Source organism: Haliaeetus albicilla, chromosome 31 (assembly GCF_947461875.1).
Source record: "Haliaeetus albicilla chromosome 31, bHalAlb1.1, whole genome shotgun sequence".
NCBI classification, from domain to species: domain Eukaryota; kingdom Metazoa; phylum Chordata; class Aves; order Accipitriformes; family Accipitridae; genus Haliaeetus; species Haliaeetus albicilla.
Window position 1 is genome coordinate 1,296,712 of NC_091513.1, and position 21,429 is coordinate 1,318,140.

General features: G+C 48.2%; 1 protein-coding gene and 1 pseudogene across 1 annotated transcript in view; one reads left to right on the plus strand and one right to left on the minus strand.

Annotated features, from left to right (window-relative positions):
- Positions 1–21,429, minus strand: part of LOC138683123 (olfactory receptor 14J1-like) — a 35,437-nt gene that overhangs the window by 7,280 nt on the left and 6,728 nt on the right. The gene's annotated exons all lie outside the window — the stretch shown is intronic.
- LOC138683098 (olfactory receptor 14A16-like) lies at positions 13,185–14,140 on the plus strand (annotated as a pseudogene).

The window sequence follows — 21,429 nt, forward strand, 5'->3', positions numbered from 1 at the left end:
TGAACACATTGAATGGCAAAACTGTTCTCAGGACAAGTTTCTGTTAAAACATTTGACATCTGCATTTCATAACTAAACAGAGCTGAGAGCAATGGAGGTTGGAGAGGTTGGATAGAGCCCACTATTATTTCTTTGCTACCAAGCAATGTCCAGAATTGGTAGCACTTCCCTCCTATCCTCCCTGTTTTTGAGGTGGCCAAATCTTTATGGGCTACACAATGGCATAACATCATGGCCCTGCAAGTGCCAGACCCCAACCAACACACCACAGAGGCCCAGAGCACAGCCGATGAAAGGAAATGCCATTGCTATTTGACAAACTTCGGATAAACTTCTCCAATGAAATGGCTGCCTTGGTAGATGACTAAGGCATTCGACACTGCCTCCCATAAAATCCTGACAAAGCAGCTGCTGAAGGAGAGGCTGGATGAGCAGAGAGTGAGGGGGATTGAAAACTGGCTGAATGGCCGGGCCCACAGGAGGGTGACCAGTGGCACGAGGTCTCGCTGGAGGCCAGTCACCAGTGGTGCACTGTGGGGGTCAATACTGGGTCCGGTCCTGTCCCTTCAAACCTCTATTGTAGTTTTGTGGTCCTGTGGCATCCTTCAGGGAAATCAGCGCTACCGGGCACCTCTCTGAAGTGTCAGTGCACTGATGTGCGCAGCGTGCTGAACAAAGAGGAGGAATTAGACGTCTGTGTGTGGTTACAGTGAGCGACAGTCTCATGTGGAGAGCAGAGACGGTGTGAGATAGCACACAGCAGGAGTGCGGCCAGGGATGGGCAGGCTTGTAAGGCAAGGAGGGGGAGATGCCCTTTACGATAGAGAGAGCAATGGGAATGCATGGATCTCTGCCTTGGGACAGGTGATGGGCTTTCTGTGAGCTCACGGGTCAGGATCAGCAGGCAGACCAACACTGTCCCGAGTGAGCACCGTAACAGACAGAACTCAAGCCATGGACTGAATGAACTCAAAGGACACTTTGTGCCCATTTTGCAGGGGTGGTCCATAGAGTAAGGGAATGATATCTGTGTTTAAATGAGAGGTTGGGAAGGGGGTGATGGTTACTGAGGCTGTATTGGGTAGTGTGAGACCTGAGCATGCAGTAAGCAGAATGGAGTAAGAGGGGGATCTTGTCCTGGTTTTTGGCTGGGATGGAGCTAATTTTCTTCATAGCAGCTCATATGGGGCTGTGTGTTTTGGATTTGTGACCAAAACAGTGCTGATAACACAGGGATGAGTTAGTTACTGCTGAGCAGTGCTTGCACACCATCGAGGCCTTTTCTGCTTCTCACACCAACCCACCAGCGAGGTGGCTGGGGGTGCACAAGAATTTGGCAGGGGACACAGCTGGGACAGCTGACCCCAGCTAACCAAAGGGATATTCCAGTCCGTTAGATGTCACGCTTAGCAATAAAAACTGGAGAAAGAAAGAGGAAGGGGGGACATTAAGAGTTATGGTGTGTGGTGGGTTGACCCTGGTTGGATGCCAGGTGCCCACCAAAGCCGCTCTATCACTCCCCCTCCTCAGCTGGACGGGGGGGAGAAAATATAACAAAAGGCTCGTGGGTCAAGATAAGGACAGTTTAATAAAGTGATAGCAAAGGTTGCGCGCGCGAAAGCAAAGAAAAAAAACAAATGATGTTATTCTCTACTTCCCATCAGCAGGCGATGTCTAGCCACTTCTCGGGAAGCAGGGCTTCAGTACGCGTAGTGGTTGCTCCGGAAGACAAAATGCCCCCCCTCTTCCGTCTCCCTTTACTTAGCTTTTATATCTGAGCTGACGTCATATGGTATGGAATATCTGTTTGGTTGGTTTAGGTCAGCTGTCCTGGTTATGTCCCCTCCCAAGATCTTGCCCTGCCCCAGCCTGCCATTGGGGGGGGGGCAAAAATGTTGGAGAGACAGCCTTGATGCTGTGCCAGCATTGCTCAGCTGTAGCCAAAACACTGGTGTGCTATCAACACCTTTCTAGCTACTGATGCAGAGCACAGTGCTATGAGGGCTGCCATGGGGAGTATTAACTCCATCTCAGCCAGACCCAATACAATCTCCACCCCTTATTCCATACCATTTGCATCCTGCTCAGGTTCCACATAACTTAATACAGATATCTTCTAACCATACTATTGTATTTAATTCTCATTACTGAAATCCTTTCTCACCAACACTTACAACTGAGACTACATACTTAAACCACTTTTATACCCAACGTACGGATTTATACATTCTTATTAATTACTATCCCCTGTCCTTTAAGAGATAGATATTCCATGGGCTTCTTCCACTCTTCCTGATGTTCACATACAGGTTATGACTTGAGCCCCATCCATCAAGATGAGTGGTCAGGACAGGAGAAGCAGTATGTTCGATCGTTGGGCCCCAACACCAGCTTGGTTTGGGTCACTGATGCACTTGTCTGGTTCCTTGCGAAGTTCACTCTTCTGCAGTTCAGGTCATTCCTGCTACATTACTTCCTACAACATACAACTCACATCACAGATTATTTTTCCCCCAAGGTTAAATGTCCTTGAGGCACACACTGGGTCTCCCCATCCTTCCGCATTACCCACCAAGTACACCCAGGTCCCTGAGCAAAGACAATCCCACGAATGGGTTTGCCTTTTCCCATGGGAGGTGCAATCCACACTGCCTTCCCCAGCCACTTCCCCATGTGCACTACGGGGACCTTATCTCCTCCCACAGTATGTAGGGGTTTTGTTTGGGCAGGACCAGGACGGTTAGCAGATCCTCTGGTGTTAACTAGCCAAGTGGCTTCTGCTAAATTTGTATCCCAATGCTTCCATGTCCCATTGCCTAGCGCTCTCAGCATAGTCTTCAACAGTCCATTATATCTCTCAATTTTCCCAGATGCTTGCGGGTGATAGGGTATGTGGTACACCCACTCAATGCCATGTTTCTTTGCCCAGGAGCTTATGAGGTTATTTCGGAAATGAGTCCCATTGTCTGATTCAATTCTTTCTGGGGTACCGTGTCGCCATAAAATTTGCCTTTCGAGGCCTAAGATGGTGTTTCGGGCGGTGGCATGGTTTACAGGATATGTTTCTAGCCAACCAGTAGTTGCTTCCACCATGGTGAGTATGTAGCGCTTGCCTTGGCGTGTTCGCGGCAGTGGTCCAATGTAGTCAATTTGCCAGGCCTCGCCATATCGAAAACCCAGCCACCGCCCTCTGTTCCAGGGAGACTTTACTCTGGTAGCTCGTTTGATTGCAGCACATGTTTCACATTCATGAGTGACCTGCGTAATGGCCTCCATGGTCAGGTCCACCCCTCGATCACGAGCCCACCTATATGTTGCATCTCTCCCTAGATGTCCCGATGTCTCATGGGCCCATCGAGCTACAAATAGCTCACCTTTACGCTCCCAGTCCAGGTCCACCTGAGCTATTTCTATTTTGGCAGCCTTGTCTACCTGTTCATTATTTCGATGTTCTTCAGTGGCACGGCTTTTGGGCACGTGAGAATCTACATGACGTACCCTTAGAGTTATGTGTTCTACACGGGCAGCAATGTCCTGCCACAATGCTGCTGCCCAGATGGGTTTACCCCTGCGTTGCCAATTGGTCTTCTTCCACTGCTGTAGCCACCCCCACAGGGCATTAGCCACCATCCAGGAGTCAGTATAGAGGTAGAGTACCGGCCATTTTTCTCGTTCAGCAATGTTTAGGGCTAGTTGGATGGCTTTCACTTCTGCAAACTGACTTGACTCGCCTTCTCCTTCAGTGGCCTCAACGACTTGGCGTGTGGGACTCCACACAGCAGCTTTCCACTTCCGATGGTTCCCTACCACACGACAGGATCCATCAGTAAACAAAGCATAACACCTTTCGTCTTCTGGTAACTCATTATATGGTGGTGCCTCTTGGGCACGAGCCACCTCCTCAGGTGATGCTCCAAAATCTCTGCCTTCTGGCCAGTCCATGATCTCTTCCAGAATTCCTGGGCGGTTAGATTTCCCCAGTCGAGCCCGTTGCGTGATCAATGCTATCCACTTACTCCATGTAGCGCTGGTTGCATGATGTGTAGAGGGGATGTTTCCTTTGAACATCCAGTGTAGCACGGGCAATCGTGGTGCCAAGAGGAGATATGCTTCTGTACCAACAACTTCTGAAGCGGCTCGAACCCCCTCATATGCTGCTAGTATCTCTTTTTCAGTCGGGGTGTAGTGGGCTTCTGATCCTCGGTACCCCCGGCTCCAAAACCCTAATGGTCGACCTCGGGTTTCTCCTGGTGTTTTCTGCCACAGGCTCCAGGTGAGACCATGATCCCCAGCTGCAGTGTAGAGTATATTTTGCACATCTGGTCCTGTCCGGACAGGCCCAAGAGCTACTGCACGAGCTATTTCTTGTCTGATATGCTCAAAGGCTTGTTGTTGTTCAGGGCCCCATTCAAAATAGTTCTTTTTCCGCGTTACTCGATAGAGAGGGCTCACAAACTGACTGTAACCTGGAATATGCATTCTCCAGAACCCCACAAGGCCTAGGAAAGCTTGTGTTTCTTTCTTGTTAGCTGGTGGAGACATAGATGTTATCTTGTTAACCACATCCATAGGGACATGACGGCGTCCATCCTGCCATTTTATTCCCAAGAACTGAATCTCCTGTGCAGGTCCCTTGACCTTGCTTTTCTTTATGGCGAAACCAGCTTTCAGAAGAATCTGAATTATTCTTTTCCCCTTCTCAAACACTTCTTCTGCCTCATTGCCCCACACGATGATGTCATCTATGTATTGTAAATGTTCAGGGGCTTCGCCTTGTTCCAGTGCTGTTTGGATTAATCCATGACAAATGGTAGGACTGTGCTTCCACCCCTGGGGCAGTCGATTCCAGGTGTATTGGACGCCTCTCCATGTGAAAGCAAACTGTGGCCTGCACTCTGCTGCCAAAGGAATGGAGAAAAATGCATTGGCAATATCAATTGTAGCATACCACGTGGCTGCCTTTGATGCCAGTTCATATTGGAGCTCTAACATGTCTGGTACAGCAGCACTCAGTGGCGGTGTCACTTCATTCAGGCCGCGATAATCTACTGTTAACCTCCACCCTCCATCAGACTTTTGCACTGGCCATATAGGACTATTAAAAGGTGAATGAGTCTTGCTGATGACTCCTTGGCTCTCTAGGTGATGAATCAGCTCATGGATGGGAGCCAGGGAGTCTCGGTTTGTCCGATATTGCCGACGGTGCACCGTCCTGATAGCGATTGGCACCTGTTGTTCTTCAACTTGCAACAATCCCACAATGAAGGGATCTTCCGAGAGGCCAGGCAGAGTAGATAGCTGTTTGATCTTCTCTGCATTTACAGTGGCTACACCAAAAGCCCATCGGTACCCCTTTGGGTCCTTGAAGTACCCTCTCTTGAGGTAGTCAATGCCAAGGATACAAGGGGCCTCTGGGCCGGTCACAATGGGGTGCTTTTCCCACTTGTCCCCTGTCAAGCTCACTTCAGCCTCCAGTATAGTCAATTCTTGGCATCCCCCTGTCACTCCAGAGATCCAGATGGGTTCCGTGCCCCTGTATCCTGATGGCATCAGTGTACACTGTGCACCAGTGTCTACCAAAGCCTTATACTTCTGTGGGTCTGATGTGCCAGGCCATCGAATCCACACAGTCCAGTATATCCGGTCATCCCTTTCCTCCTCCTGGCCGAAGGCAGGGACCCTCTATTGCTGTTCCTCATCAGAATATTCACTGTCCGATCCTTGCGGTACCAGACCAGAAGTCCCCTCACCAGAATCAAGGGAGGTAGTTTCAGTTCTTCTATGCCTGGAGGATCGCTGAGTGCTTTCTTGGGCCTCTACAGCAACTACGCTGACAGCCTTCTTCTTGGGTGACCCCTTCTTAACAGCTGTCTTCCCTCTCAGTTCACGCACACGGGCTTCCAGCTTAAAGGTGGGTTCACCATCCCACTTCCTCATGTCCTCCCCTTGGTCACGCAGGAAGAACCAGAGTGTACCACGTGGCATACGCCTTAGGCTCCCTTTCCCTCTGACTGGGGCAGGAGAGGACTGATTTCTTGGAGCATCCCTAACAGCCAAGGCACTGTCCTGTAGGGATGAGGAAACACAGAGATTTTCCTCAAAGTTTTGGAGCCAAGACGACACTTTCTCCACAGTTGGTGTTTCCATATCTGGACAATACATTGCTGCCAAGCTGTTAGAATACGATGCTGGGGCACCTTGAATCACCTTTCGCCACATGGCCCGTGTGCACAGGACATCCTCTGCATCTTTGGAGACTTCCTCATCATCTAGATCACTGTAGATGACTTCCACCACCGCTAACTCTCTCAGGTACTGGATGCCTTCATCTGCGGTAGTCCACTTTTCTGAGGAATTCACAAGATCTTCCTTGAATGGATATCTTGCCCTCACACTTGAGAGAAGCCGGCTCCAGAGACTGCAAACTGCTGCCTCTTTTCCAATTCCTCTTTCAATTCCCCGGTTTCTAGCGAGGGATCCCAGCTGTTGGGCTTCCTTGCCTTCCAGTTGCTGACTATCAGCCCCATTATCCCAGCATCGGAGCAGCCAGGCAGCAATCCGCTCACCTGGCTGGCGGCTGTAATCTTTCCGCAAGTCCCGAAGTTCTGAGGACGTCAGGGACCGGGTAGTTTCCGCTTCCTGTTTAAGTTCCCTCACTCCTTCCTCCAATTTCCTTACCGAAGGACCAGCTTCTAGATCAAGCCTTTCCTCTTCTTCTTCTTCTTCTCTCACTAATCGATGGTATGGACCCGTTGATCTCCTTGTCCACTGCTTCCTTTTCACTACTGGGGCAATTACTGTAGTTGTTGTTGTTTGGGTCCCTATCTCGAGCATGGTGTCCTCAGATGCAGTCTGGGTCCCTGCCTCAACCATGGTCCTCTGACAGTGTTGAACTATGGCTCGGTAGGCATAGGCCAGGCCCCAGTACAGTGCGAGAAGCTGCTGGTTTTCATTGGGATAGGCAAGGCACCCTTCTATCAGGTGGCGCGTCAGTTTGCCAGGGTTACTTGCCTGTTCAGATGTAAAATCCCAGATTATGGGAGGTGATAACCGTCCTAGGAATCTGCCCAAATCCTTCCATATACCCTGCCACCCAGGCACTGGTCGCTTGAGGGCACATTTAAGTATTGCCTCACCTAAAACTTGCCTTCTCTTATACCAGGACGAGACCAGATTCCACAATACCCATAATATGCCACCAGTATTAATTATTAGTATTAAACAGCTTACATAAGGGTGAACAAGGACCTCGGGAGCCTGCATAATAAAACCATTCACATCAATGCCTGGTAGGGAGAGGGAGATGTGTTCCCTCATCTCCTCCACAAGATAGCTCCCACAACACAGGAAAGCCATCAGTGCCAGGACAAAGCACATAGACATTATTTGTATTAGCACGTTCCCGCGTTCCTTCATTCTCCCCACAAGATAGCTACCACAGCAAAACAAAGCCATCAGTGCCAGGACAAAGCACGCAGCCATTATTTGCATTAACATGTTCCCAAACTCAGCAAGCTAGAGATAAGCAAGCAGCTAACAAGCTCCGTGACCTGCACAGGAGCTTGCCACTTAATAACTAGCTATAGAACACTTAATGCAAAACTGCCGTTGTCGTGCCCCACGTTGGGCGCCAAAAAGGACTGTGGTGGGTTGACCCTGGTTGGATGCCAGGTGCCCACCAAAGCCGCTCTATCACTCCCCCTCCTCAGCTGGACGGGGGGGAGAAAATATAACAAAAGGCTCGTGGGTCAAGATAAGGACAGTTTAATAAAGTGATAGCAAAGGTTGCGCGCGCGAAAGCAAAGAAAAAAAACAAATGATGTTATTCTCTACTTCCCATCAGCAGGCGATGTCTAGCCACTTCTCGGGAAGCAGGGCTTCAGTACGCGTAGTGGTTGCTCCGGAAGACAAAATGCCCCCCCTCTTCCGTCTCCCTTTACTTAGCTTTTATATCTGAGCTGACGTCATATGGTATGGAATATCTGTTTGGTTGGTTTAGGTCAGCTGTCCTGGTTATGTCCCCTCCCAAGATCTTGCCCTGCCCCAGCCTGCCATTGGGGGGGGGGCAAAAATGTTGGAGAGACAGCCTTGATGCTGTGCCAGCATTGCTCAGCTGTAGCCAAAACACTGGTGTGCTATCAACACCTTTCTAGCTACTGATGCAGAGCACAGTGCTATGAGGGCTGCCATGGGGAGTATTAACTCCATCTCAGCCAGACCCAATACATGGTGTTTGCCTTCCTAAGTAACCGTTACGCCTGATGGAGCCCTGCTTTCCTCAAGATGGCTAAACATCTGCCTGCCAATGGGAAGGAGTGAATGAATTCCTTATTTTGCTTGGCGCTCATGCACAGCTTTGCTTTACCTATTAAACTGTCCTTATGTCAGCCCACGAGTTTTCTTCACTTTTACACCCTTCTGATTCTCTCCCCCATCCCACTGCCATCAAGTAAGCAAGTGGCTCTGTGGGGCTGAGCTGCCTACTATGATTAACCACAACACTCCAGCCTCTCTAGATCCTTCTGGATTGCAGTAGTGCCCTCCAGCAACTTGACTGGCTCTTCCATTCTGTAGTGGCATCTGCAAACCTGACAGGAGTGCTCTCCATCAGTTCCTCCAGGGCATTGGTATAGACATGAACCAGGACAGATCCCACGACAAACACTTACAGTTCTCCAGGTGTCACTGGTCTGCAGGCAGAGAAGCACTCGTTCACCTCAACCCTCCAAACCCCACCATCCAACCAGCCATCCAGACTGTAATGCCTTTAATTGGATACAATGCACAAGCATATAAAGGGGGTATGGTGTTGAAGCCTTGCTGAAATCCAGGGAAATGATAGACACTGCTCTCCTCTCATCTAGAAAAGCAGTCCTGTTCATCACAGAAAGATGCTAGGATGGCCAGGCATGACCTACCCTTGCTAATTCAAGTCACTCTCCCTTTCAGGTTCCCAGAAATGGGATTCAGAAGGGCAAGGGCTGTGACACACGCTCACCAAAGTGAGGTGAAACAGCCTTTAGTTCCCCAGCTCATCCTTTGGGACTTGTTGGAAGATGCATGCCTCTCTTGTTCTTTGCAAGTCGTCTGGGACCTCCTCCAGTCTCCATCACCATTCCAAGATGATGCAGAATGTCTTTACAATGGTGTTGGCTGGCGCTCTCAGCACCCTTGGATGCTGGCCATCTAAAGAGGTGAGTCTGGTCAAGTAGCCCCTGACTTGGTCCTCATCCACTGCTGGCTGTTCTCCTCCTGTCTGAGTCCTGCCTGAGGGCAACAGAGACGTGGGAGACCTTGCAGGGGAAGACAGCAGAAAAGAAGTCATAGTGTACGTCAGACCTACCTGCATTTACTCTTTCTAAATCCAGTAGTGGCCCACTTTACTTTTCTTTGGTTTTCAACTCTTAAGGAAGCAGTAGTGGCTCATCTTGTTGCCCTTGACATCCCTTGCTAGCTTGAACTTTGGGGGAGTTTTCAGTCTCCTAATACAATCCCTGTATTCCCACCAGAGCCCTGAGCAGGCCAAGGTCTGCTTCTCTGGGATCCCAAACCTGAGCTCTGCTACTCTCTGGCTTCAGTTCCCTTCAGAACCATGACGCAACAACTTCACGGTCACTGCAGCCAAGGCTGACACGTTAATGTCCCTGACCAGCCCTGACTCAGCCTCCTGGCCCACCTGGCTGCTGTGATAAGAAGTCGACCCTGAGACTCTCCAGGACCCAATGGGGCTGATTGCACCCAGTCACTTTGCCCATCCAGTGAGGGCAAGGTTTGCTGATCTGGAGACTTCCTCAGGTTACCTACAGAAGACTTTGTCCACGTCCTCACCCTGACTGAGTGGTTCTAACTCCCACCTTCATGTCACCATCAGTGGTGCATCATCTGTTCCTAAGCCAGTAATGATTGCACAACCTGTTGTCTACCCCACCATACACATTCAAGTTGCCCCATCCTTTACAGAGGCCATGCCCCAGCCTCATTCTCCCACCTTTCCCAACCATCCCCCAGTGTCTCCTAAAGGACCTGTCTCTATCCTTCACAGTACCCAAAATTGTGCAACCTGACCCACCATGTCACCACAGCGGTTCCCTCAGAAGTTCTGTGATGGAATCAGGGGCTCCAGATCCTGCTGCCTGCGTCCCTTGCTGTGAGGGCATGCATGCACATTTGGTTTGCAGCCACTCACCAAAGACTTCTCACATGCGGAAAACTGGAACTAAGCACCCTGGAGCCCCACGTATGCGAAGGCCTTTCTTCAGAGCAAAAAACTTGCTGGGAAGGATGACAGGTGTCAGGGTAATGATGAAATGAGATGCTCAGAAAGACAACAAGCCCTGCAGTTCCCAACACCTGAGAAAAACAGGCCAGGGCCATGCCAGGCTTGCATGAGAGGAGTTTGCTGCCTGAGGTGACTGTGCAGGACCTTGTGTCAATCTCCAGGAACACAAGGTACCCCTGAGAAAGTCCCTGGCTGAGGTAAGCCTGCAATCCAGCCAGGCAGTGGACATCAGTGGCATGTGTTTTCTTCATAGCATCATTAGGTGTGTAGAGGACAAGGGAGAAAGAATTGTCAGGGGTTGAGAGTAGAGGGACATGAATGGAGACCTGTCTCCCTACCCACGCGGGTGGGGTAGACTAGGCCTCCCTAACATCGGGGGCAGGGTAGACCAGGCTTCCCTAACCGCGCGGGCAGAGTAGACCTGGCCTCCGTACCGGCAAGGACAAGGTAGACCTGGCCTCCCTAACCATGCGGGTGGGGTAGACATGGCCTCCCAACTGGCGCCGGCAGGGTAGACCTCCCTCCCTAACAATGAAAAGGTGATTCTTAGACCTCACTCTTTCAGATGGGAGAAATGTCAGTGCTGAAAGAAGCATCTCTCTGTAGCTGAGGGAAGGATCATCAGTGATTGCTTCAGCCTGTTTCCCAGCAGGTTCCCCTGGAGCCCCAGGGACACCTGGAGGGAGCCCAGAGGGGGCAGAGAAAGGGCTGCCTTGGGCTGGTCCTCTGCTGCTGAGCTGGGCTGGGCTCCTGGGCTGGAGGGAGCTCATGGCAAACAGGCAGCACTGCAGAGAGACAGCTCTGCCCAGGAGCAGCTCCTCTGCAAAGCGCAGCAGGGCTGAGGGCACTGCCTGCAGTCACCGAGGGGAGAGGAGGGAAGTGGGAGGGAGGTTGAAGGCAGTCTGGGGTGGGAGGAGAGAGGAGAGCTGTCCTGGAGAAAAATCTTGACAGCCCTTAACAGGGTAAGTCTCTGGCTGCAGGGCAATGCAGCTGTGGTTCCTGGAATGACCTCCTAAAGCCGGCACATCCCAGAGCCTATGGGATCTTTCAGGAGGACTCTCACAGTTTCTGCAGTGCAGAGAAAAAGGCCGTGCTTTGGAGCACAGCTTCCCTGCTGCACCTTCAGAGGGACAGGGCATGTCAGCTGCCTTCACCTGGGGATGGCTGCAGAGTGTGAAGGTGGGTGTGCAGCCAGGGGTGCCCAGGGCTGTCCTTCTGAGCAGGGTCCCTGCACCGTGGGGGGCTGTGTGCTGGGGCAGGGACTCTGCCACCGGTCAGGGTAAGTACTCAGCCTGCCAGGGAACAGTAACAGCAGATATGGGAGAAGCTGTGGGTGGAAGAAACAACTTGCAGCAGGGCAGGGTCCGTCTGCTGACAAGAGGGTGCTGTGTGGATCAGGGCTGCTCACGGCTCCAGATCACTCTCAGGATATTTCCATGGACACTTTTCAAGGGGAATGTTGAAGCATGGACTACTATATCTTAAGGATCTTCCCTGAGTCTTTGTTTTCAGTTTCCTACTCCGGGGAAATTTTTGGGAGAAATGGAAAAGGAGCTGTCATGCTTTCAGCAAGTCCCTGAGACTCCTGAGCTGTAGCTTGGGGTGATCAGTAAGTCTGAGAGGAGCCTCCTGAAGTAGAGCACAGGGACTGAGAACAACTGCCTGGCTGTGCTGGTGTCTGGGAGGTGGCATGCACAGCTGGGTAAGGGTAACACTTTCCTGAGACTGCAGCTGCCTCTCCTCTTGCCTCTCTGAGCCAGTCGATCTCTGCTCTTTTCCTTGGTTCTCCACTTGTCTGTGTTACTGTTATCTTTTCCTGCTGTCTGTTTGTCTGGGGATGGGAGTTTCAGCTGCAGAGTTACACACACAGTGATCTTGTTGGACCTGCCATATAGCTGTGTCCATGGAAAAAAGTGTCCCAGCTTTCCTATAATCTGAGGGTTTATGCTCAATGCTGTCTGTGGGGCTGGGAAAATGAGCTGATTCTCCCTTACAGAGATGCCATCATATCAGGTCACTTGGCTATCACCTCCGAGTGTCCTTCCAAGCTGTTAGCTGCCCTGAAGGATGCAAACCTGTCTCATAGCAGCTTTCTGTGATCCAAAAGCCCCATGGAGAAGCACAGAGATGCTAGGACTGAGGAAATGCTCTTAGGTTGGTGAAATGAGCTTGGTTTGTCTTGGCTAGAAGCAGGGTGATGAGACTTTGAGAAAGGGTGAGATATTTGGTGGTCTGCAGTGGATGTCTCTGCTCTCAGCAGTGCCTGGTGGCTTTTCAGGGTAAAACATGAAAGCGTGATCACCCTCCATCTCAGAAAGGTGCAAGCACAGTGCAAGTGGGAACTAGACAGAAGGACAGAGCAGCTCCCCCTCTCTCTGCACTAAGCCACAGGCAATCCTCTTGACTTGCCTGGCTCATACTGTTCTGCCGGAGGGCAGCAGAAATGCTGAAATTTCCAGAGATCTAGGAAAACTCCCCAGGGGCGATGTGGGCAGCTGTAAAAAACCCTAGAACTCTTAAACTATTTTTACCCTCCTGGTTCCTTAGCACTGGCAGCGCAGATGCTGACAAACCCTTCTGCGTTAGGAGCGGCTTCAGGTGACAAATTCAAACACCAGACTGGCCCCTGCCTGCACCGATCCCATGAACCCACTGCTGCAGAGCAGGGCTGACTTTTCAAGAGCCCATGGGCAGAGGCCCTGCTTTTCATTGCATTCTGAGCCAGCACCAAGCAGGGCGCCAGCCACAGACCTGAAGGAAGGTCTCCTAGAAAAGGAAAAGGGTCTGTGTGTGTGAGAGTGGGAGGGTCTATGGGAAATGGCTTTGATATTGCTCAGAGAACAATGCCCTGACTCTTCACTGTCTTTTTTCTACTTTGACAGCACCCCATTCCCAGAGGAAGAAAATGTCCAACGGCAGCTCCATCACCCAGTTCCTCCTCCTGGCATTTGCCAACACACGGGAGCTGCAGCTCTTGCACTTCTGGCTCTTCCTGGGCATCTACCTGGCTGCCCTCCTGCTAACGGCCTCATCATCACTGCCATAGCCTGTGACCACCACCTCCACAGACCCATGTACTTCTTCCTCCTCAACCTAGCCCTCCTCGATTTGGGCTCCATCTCCACCACTGTCCCTAAAGCCATAGCTAACTCGTTGTGGGACAATAGGGCCATCTCCTACCCAGGATGTGCTGCCCAGGTGTTTCTGTTTACCTTTTTGATCTCAGCAGAGTATTTTCTTCTCACTGTCATGGCCTATGACCGCTACGTTGCCATCTGTAAACCCCTGCACTATGGGACCCTCCTGGGCAGCAGAGCTTGTGTCCACATGGCAGCAGCTGCCTGGGGCAGTGGGTTCCTCTATGCTGTGCTGCACACTGCCAATACATTTTCACTACCCCTCTGCCAAGGCAATGCTGTGGACCAGTTCTTCTGTGAAATCCCCCAGATCCTCAAGCTCTCCTGCTCAGATGCCTACCTCAGGGAAGTTAGGGTACTTGTGGTTAGTGTCTGTTTAGACTTTGGCTGTTTTGTTTTCATTGTGCTGTCCTATGGGCAGATCTTCAGGGCCGTGCTGAGGATCCCCTCTGAGCAGGGATGGCACAAAGTCTTTTCCATGTGCCTCCCTCACCTGGCTGTGGTCTCCTTGTTTATAAGCACTGGCAGTTTTGCCTACCTGAAGCCCCCCTCCATCTCCTCCCCATCCCTGGACCTGCCGGTGACAGTTCTGTACTCGGTGGTGCCTCCAGCCGTGAACCCCCTCATCTACAGCATGAGAAACCATGAGATCAAGGATGCCCTGAGAAAACTAATGACTGGATGCCTTTTAGAAGGAATAAACTACCTCTTGTCTTCTGCATAGTACTTATATCTCGTTACAGACCCAACCTGTCTTTTGCTGGTCTTTTTGTGGTGATTTTGGGTGTGGTTTTATTCCTTCTTTTTCACTTTGTTTTATTTATCTGAATGCTTTCCACAAAGAAGTGTCTTTATTCCTCTGGTTTCTAATTCACAGTCTGTCCAGGCTTTTCTGTGCCCTGGAGGCTGTGCAAATGAGCTGTGCCCTCTGTGTGTTTAAACAAAATAAAGGGCCCTGCAGTGACTTGGTTTTCCAAGTTTCTTCCACCAAGACCTTCTCTGCAGCTGCAGGCAGCAGTGCCTCTGTGCAGAGGGGAAGAAGAAAAGAGTCCTGGCACAGCAGCAGTGCCAGGGAGCACCAGCGCTTGGTCTTTCCCGAGCTGCTCTCTTCCCACTTCCATGCTTTCCTTCTGAAACCTTGGGTTGGTGGAAGGACCGAGTGCTCTTCAAGCTTGGTTAGAGTCCTGCTGTGTGGCAGGCCTGTGACCGCAGGGAAGGACAGGCAATGGGCACTTGTGTGACAGAGCTGGCCTCCATAGCAGCATTTCCATCATACAAGGGGATCTCCTCATGGCTTGTGCCACAGATGCCCCCCACCCCTGGGCATCAGCACTCTCCACCCCCGAGGAGCTGCTGTGCCCTTCAGAGGGTCTGGGGCTGTGGGGTGAGTGCCCAGAGCTCTGCCGCACCCTGTGGTGGGCACTGCTGTGGGGCCATGCCAGACTGGGCTGCACTGGGGAGAGTTTAGAGGGGTGGAGAGAGGCCAAGGGAAGTGGGGAGAGTTTAGGGGGAGCTGTGGTGGGCTGGAAAGTGCCCAGGAGAGAAAAACATCCGTGTAGAGCTTGTAGTGTGTGGCCATGCAGGGCAAGGACTGACACCAGGGGTTTGTGGTGCAGGGACGGGGCTTGTGGAAAACAGTGAAGACATGCAGGTGCAGAGGAGAGGAGGAGGACAGTTTGTGCCCCTGGTGCCACGGACAGACACGGAAGGTGGCTCAGGGTCTTCGTCACCCCCAGCGTCTCTCATTGGCCATTTCCAGCACTTGCTGGTCACCTTAGGTTTATGGGTAAGTCTTGCTGTAAGGCCATCTCCATCTTCCTGCTGGGCCAAGGGCTGGTTTGAGGGAACGGACAGCCCTGCCCAGCCTTGCTCCTTCCCCAGACCCTGGCAGACCCTGGAGCAGAGCTGTCTGCAAAGCCCCACGTGGGACAAGGCTGCAGCAGGGCAGGGGTCGGGTGCTGGGGAAGCTGCAAAAGTAGGAAGGTCATAGGGGAACTGTGATCTGAAGGCTGCCATTGGGACCACAATGAGGGGAACGTTCTCCACCCCTGCCTGTCCCCTTTCCTGTGCTGTGCCTGCACAGTGGGGCTGTGGGACCGTGTATGGGCGGTGGGGCTGGGCCAGGAAAAGGACAGGGGCCATGAAGCAGCTGCCAGTGTTGCCAAAAAACTCGGAATAAAGAACTTATCAACACCAATTTAGTGTAGATAAGCACACACTTCTTTATTAACGACCCGGTGCACGGGTGAGTCCTCTCACGAACCACGCACGCCTGAACACCAAAATCATACACCTTATATTGAACTTATTCATACATATTCATTAGATTTCTGGGAAATGTTATGCATATTCATTAGATTTCTGGGAAGTTATTAGCATATGTAAATGTCCTTTATGCAGGCACATTGAAGATCTCTGGTGGTCTTCTAGAGTCCTCTGGTGGTCTTTCATAGTCTTCCTCACTTGTCCGCTTCTTGACCTTCTTTAGGTGATTCTGCGCAGTTTGGCCCTTGGCAGGTAACTAACTGTTTCTTGGCAGATAACTACAAGTTGCTTCATTTGACTCTTCTCAGTTCCCATTAATTTGAAATTCTGACATCTTATGCATTCTTCTAGGTTATAATATACTCCTACAAATAAACACTATATCCAAATTATCTTAAATCTTAAGCTTGTTATTTAAGTTCTGAATGTTCCTGCTAGATGATTTTAACCAATTCCTCCGGCCCTGTTACAGGGCTATACAGAGGATTTCACAGCAGCTGTTGGTTCAATGTGTAAAATACAATAGATATATAATTTTTGCTAAAATATTTCTTCTAATTCTATATTCCTATTAAAATTGAACAGGATTAATTCTAACTAATAACAAATCAATAACAAATCAGTAACATTTCCCCCCTTTGAAAGTGTTGAAAATTATTTCAATACTTTCACATTATCTACATAACATTTTGGACTACTTCTGTAACAAAGTGTGGACCTCTGTCAGAAGAAATTCCTATAGGAACTTCAAACCTTGGAATTATTTCTTGTAGTAACCATTTTAGTACTTCCTTTGCTTGTGTGGAACGACATGGAAAAGCTTCTGGCCATCCTGTAAAAGTATCAACCCCCACCAGGATGTATTGATACCCATTTTGCCTAGGTAGTTCTGAAAAATCTACTTGCCAATAATCTCCAGGCTCTGTACTAGATTTTATTAGACCCATTTGAACCTTTTTCCTGATCACTGGATTATTTTTCAAACATACTTCACATTTTGCAGTTATTATTTTAGCCATTCCTAACATTTTGAGCGATACCACCTGTTTTTGCAAAGAAGTTACTAAGGCTTCTGCTCCCCAGTGGCATTCCTGATGCTTTGTTTGAATTATTTCTCTCATCAAAAAGGGTGGAACTACTACTTGCCCTTTAGGTGTTACCCACCATCCGGCTCGGTTTTTCTTAGCATTTAATAATTGACCTAACTTATTATCCTCTTCTGAATATTTTGGTTTTTCCCTAGGAAGGGTTACTGTTTTGGAAGGAATTAATGCCATTTGGAATGCTTGTTCTTTTGCTACCTTTCTTGCCGTTCGGTCGGCTAAATTATTTCCAACAATTTCCTTTGTGTTTCCAATTTGGTGTGCTTTACAGTGCATGATTGCTACCTGATCTGGTTTTTGAACTGCTTGTAATAATTGTAAAATTTCATCTTGGTGTTTAATATTTGATCCCTGAGAGGACAATAATCCTCTCTCTTTCCACAATGCTCCATGGACATGTACCACTCCAAAAGCATATTTTGAGTCTGTCCAGATGTTTACTTTCTTCTTTTCACTTAGTTCTAAAGCTTGAATCAAAGCGATAAGTTCCGCCTTCTGAGCTGAAGTGGTACTTGCCAATGCTCCTGCTTCTATAACTGTGGTATCTGTTGTTACCGCATATCCAGCGTATCGGACTCCTTGCTCCACAAAGCTGCTACCATCTGTATACAATTCCCAGTCCGGTCGCTCCAATGGTACATCCTTCAAATCTTCACAACTGGAATACTGAATAAACGTACTCAACAGCAGCCAAGCAATCATGTTCCAATTGTCCTTCTTCCTGTATGGAGCTTAAAAACACCGCTGGATTTACCAGGTTAGTTGTTTTTAAAATTACATCATCTTGTTGAGTTAATATTACCTGGTACTTCATCATTCTGCTCGGAGATAGCCAGTGTCCCCCCTTTTGTTCTAAAACAGTTTTCACCATGTGTGGGACATAGACTGTTATTGTTTTTCCCAAAGTCAATTTCCAAGCTTCTTGTATGATCATTACTGTTGCAGCCACTGCTCGAAGGCAATTTGGCCACCCTTTACTCACTGTGTCCAGTTGTTTGGAGAAGTATCCGACTGGTCGTTTCCAGCTTCCCATCTTCTGGGTTAACACACCAAGTGCCAGGCGTTGTCTTTCATGAACAAACAGCTGAAAATCTTTAGTTAAATCAGGAAGGCCTAAAGCAGGTGCAGACATTAAAGCGCGTTTTAACTCTGTAAAGGCCCTTTGCTGTTTTGGACCCCACACAAAAGAAGAGTTCTTTTGGGCCTCATACAACGGTTTAGCTATTAATCCGTAGTTCATGATTCAAAGACGACCCCACCCTGCCATTCCCAAGAACGCTCTAAGTTCATGGATATTTTTTGGCTCAGGTATACCACAAATGGTTTCTTTGCGATCTTTTCCCAATTGTCGCTGCCCTTTTGAAATCTCAAAGCCCAGATATATCACAGTCTGACATGCTATTTGGGCTTTCTTCCTGGATACCTTGTACCCATTTAGTCCTAGGAAATTCAAGAGGTCAATGGTTACCTGTATGCAGGTAAATCTTTCTTCTGTAGCAATCAGTATGTCATCCACATATTGTAGAAGTAAATGTTCAGGCCTCCGTTTGTCCTGTTTCCAGATTTCAAGCTCTTTTGCCAGCTGGTTTCCAAAAATTGTCGGGCTATTTTTAAATCCTTGGGGTAGTCTTGTCCATGTCAACTGCATCTTTCGCCCAGTTTGTGGATTTTCCCATTCTAAAGCAAACAACTTTCTGCTTTCCTTCTCCAAGGGTATGCAAAAGAAAGCATCTTTCAAATCAAGCACTGTAAACCACTGATGAGTCTCCTTTAACGCTGTTAACAACGTATAAGGATTTGCTACCACAGGATATATGTCCTTGGCTATTTGATTCACTGCTCTCAAATCTTGCACTAACCTGTATTCACCCGAGGGTTTTCTGGCTGGTAAAATAGGAGTATTATATTCAGATTCACATTCCTCCAAAATTTTGTACTCTAAAAATTTGTCAATCGATTTCTTCAGCTCCTGCCTAACTTCTGGTTTGATTGGGTATTGTTTAATTTTTACTGTTCCTACATTTTCTTTTAAATCTATTTTTACAGGCGCTGCTAATTTTGATTTACCAGGAATATCTGTTTCCCATACTGTAGGGATCACTGCAAAATCCACTCCGGTGGAATTTCCTGCTCCTCCACTTTTTCTTGTATCATCAAGATTTCTCCTGTTCTTGACTCAGGTATTTTCAAAAAAAGTTCTCCTTCCTCAAAAACAATTTGTGCATTTAATTTAGAAAACAAATCTCTTCCTAACAAGGGTATCGGACATTCTGGTACATACAAAAATTCATGTGTAATTATTTTGTTTCCAAATTTCAAATCCAGAGGTTGCAGGAATGGTCGGTTTTCCTCTTTCCCTGTTGCTCCTATTATATTTGCTGGTTTTGTTCCAATTTTTCCTTTACAAGTATTTAATACCAAAAATGTTGCTCCTGTATCCACTAAAAACTTAACTTCTTTTTCTCCCAGCTTAATTATAACCAGAGGCTCAGCTGGCTTCCCCTCCGGTCCCCTTCATTCATCCAAAACCATCATTCTGGCTACCTCCTTCTGAATATTTCCTCCTGAACACTGCTCATTTTTAGGACAGTCTCTTTTCCAATGTCCTTCCTCCCTACACAAAGCACACTGATTCACTCCTAAGGGGGTGTTAAAATTCCGATTGCTAAAATTCATTGATCCTCCCCATCCACAAACACCTCATCCTCTTCCTCCACCTCGTCCTCTGCCTGCTGTTCCTGCTACTATGGCCAACAATCTATTTTCTCTGATTTTCCTCTCTTCTTTTTCCCTGTTATTATATACTTTCCATGCTGCCTCCAACATTTTATTCAGACTCCTTGAATCCTCTCCCTCCAGCTTCTGAAGTTTCTTTCTTATGTCCGGTGCCAATTGTCCCATAAAAATCAAAGCCAACTGTATCTGAGCCACCTCTGTATCTACTCTTAAATCAGTATATTTTCTGGCAACCTCCTTCAGTCTTTCCAGAAACGCTGAGGGAGATTCATTCTTATCTTGTCTCACCTCATATAGTTTAGACCAATTCAAAGATTTAGGCATAGCATGTTTAACTCCATATAAAATCCATTTCTGATACCGAGTCAACCTTTCTCTATGTTCTCTGCTGTTTGGATCCCACTGCGGATCCCCAGACGGAAAGTTCTGCTCTAATGTTCCACCTGTTGTCCCACTCAGTACAGCCACTTCTGCCTGTGCTTTGCCAGTCTTTAGTACCGTCTGCTTTTCTGTATCATCTAACAAATTATCCAAAATCACCTGTAAATCATTCCAGTCTGGATTCTGTGTTCTAATTGTAGTATCTACCACTCTGCCTACTCTCTCAGGATCTTCTCTATATACTCCAGCTGCCTGCTTCCAAGCCATCAAAACCATAACGGAAAAGGGCACTTTTGCATACACCGGCCCATTGTTACCGACTCCCTGCCGCAGGGGAGCTATTGTTGCTATTGTTTGTACCTGCTGTCGAGTCCTTCGAGAAATGGGGGTATGAATTACAACTTCAGACGGTCCTTCCCCCACATCCTCTATTCCACTACTTTCTGGTTCTTCCATCTGTTCTCTATGCTCTCGACCCCAATTTAGTCCTCTCCTGGGAGGGGATATATCCAACTCTGGCCCTTCGTCCTCTTTGGGGACAGTTATTTTCTTTAAGCACTCTTTTCCAACATCACATGCCAAACCACATTTCTTTTCTTTCTTATCAGAAGTCATAGCCATTACCAAATTGTCCCTACTAGTCAGCTTACATTCATTCTGCCAATCCCGTCTCTGTCTTAAATAAAAAATAAATCCACATATGGTATTTCACTCCACTTCCCTTCTCTTCTACAAAACAACATTAACTGCAGAATGGTGTTATAATTCAGTGTCCCATTCACGGGCCACTTTTCCTGATCCTCTAATATATACAGAGGCCACCAATGATTACAGTACTCAATCATCTGACTTTTCCGCAAATCATCGTGCAATTCACCCCAATGTGCTAACAAACATCCCAAAGGAGATGTTTTCGGTATCTTTCCATCAGTAGATATATTTCCCATACTCTTACTCTTAAATAGTTTGGCCAATGCCATTATATTTATACCCACTACCAAATATCTATTAAATATATATCGAGTATCAAAAATCAATAATCAATTATCAAATGTCAGATGCCAAACCAAATATCAAATACCAAATACATATATTAAATGCCAGATATCAAGTGAATACAAACAACAGTTGTTGCCAGGTAATGGAGTCCACCTGCTTGTCTAGGGCACGGACAGAACCGACTTCCCTAGGCAAGAGTCATAACCAATATCCCCTGGCAAGATTATTAACCCACAAAATGTATTCACCCTTTTAAAACTTCCAACCTCAGTTGGAGGCACTACGTCTCACGCTTACAAAACTCACACTCACATATAACACACTATACCACACTCTTAATTCTGATTTGTGATACACACAAAATATCTCACAAAGATACACATACACTCTCAAAATTCCTTGGAATCGGGACTCAAACCCAAAGTTTCCAAAATGCTTTTGAAGCTGGGACTCTAACCCAGAATCCTCAAAAGTTGTGGGACTCTAACCCACTTCTGCTTTTGAAGCTGGGACTCTAACCCAGAATCCT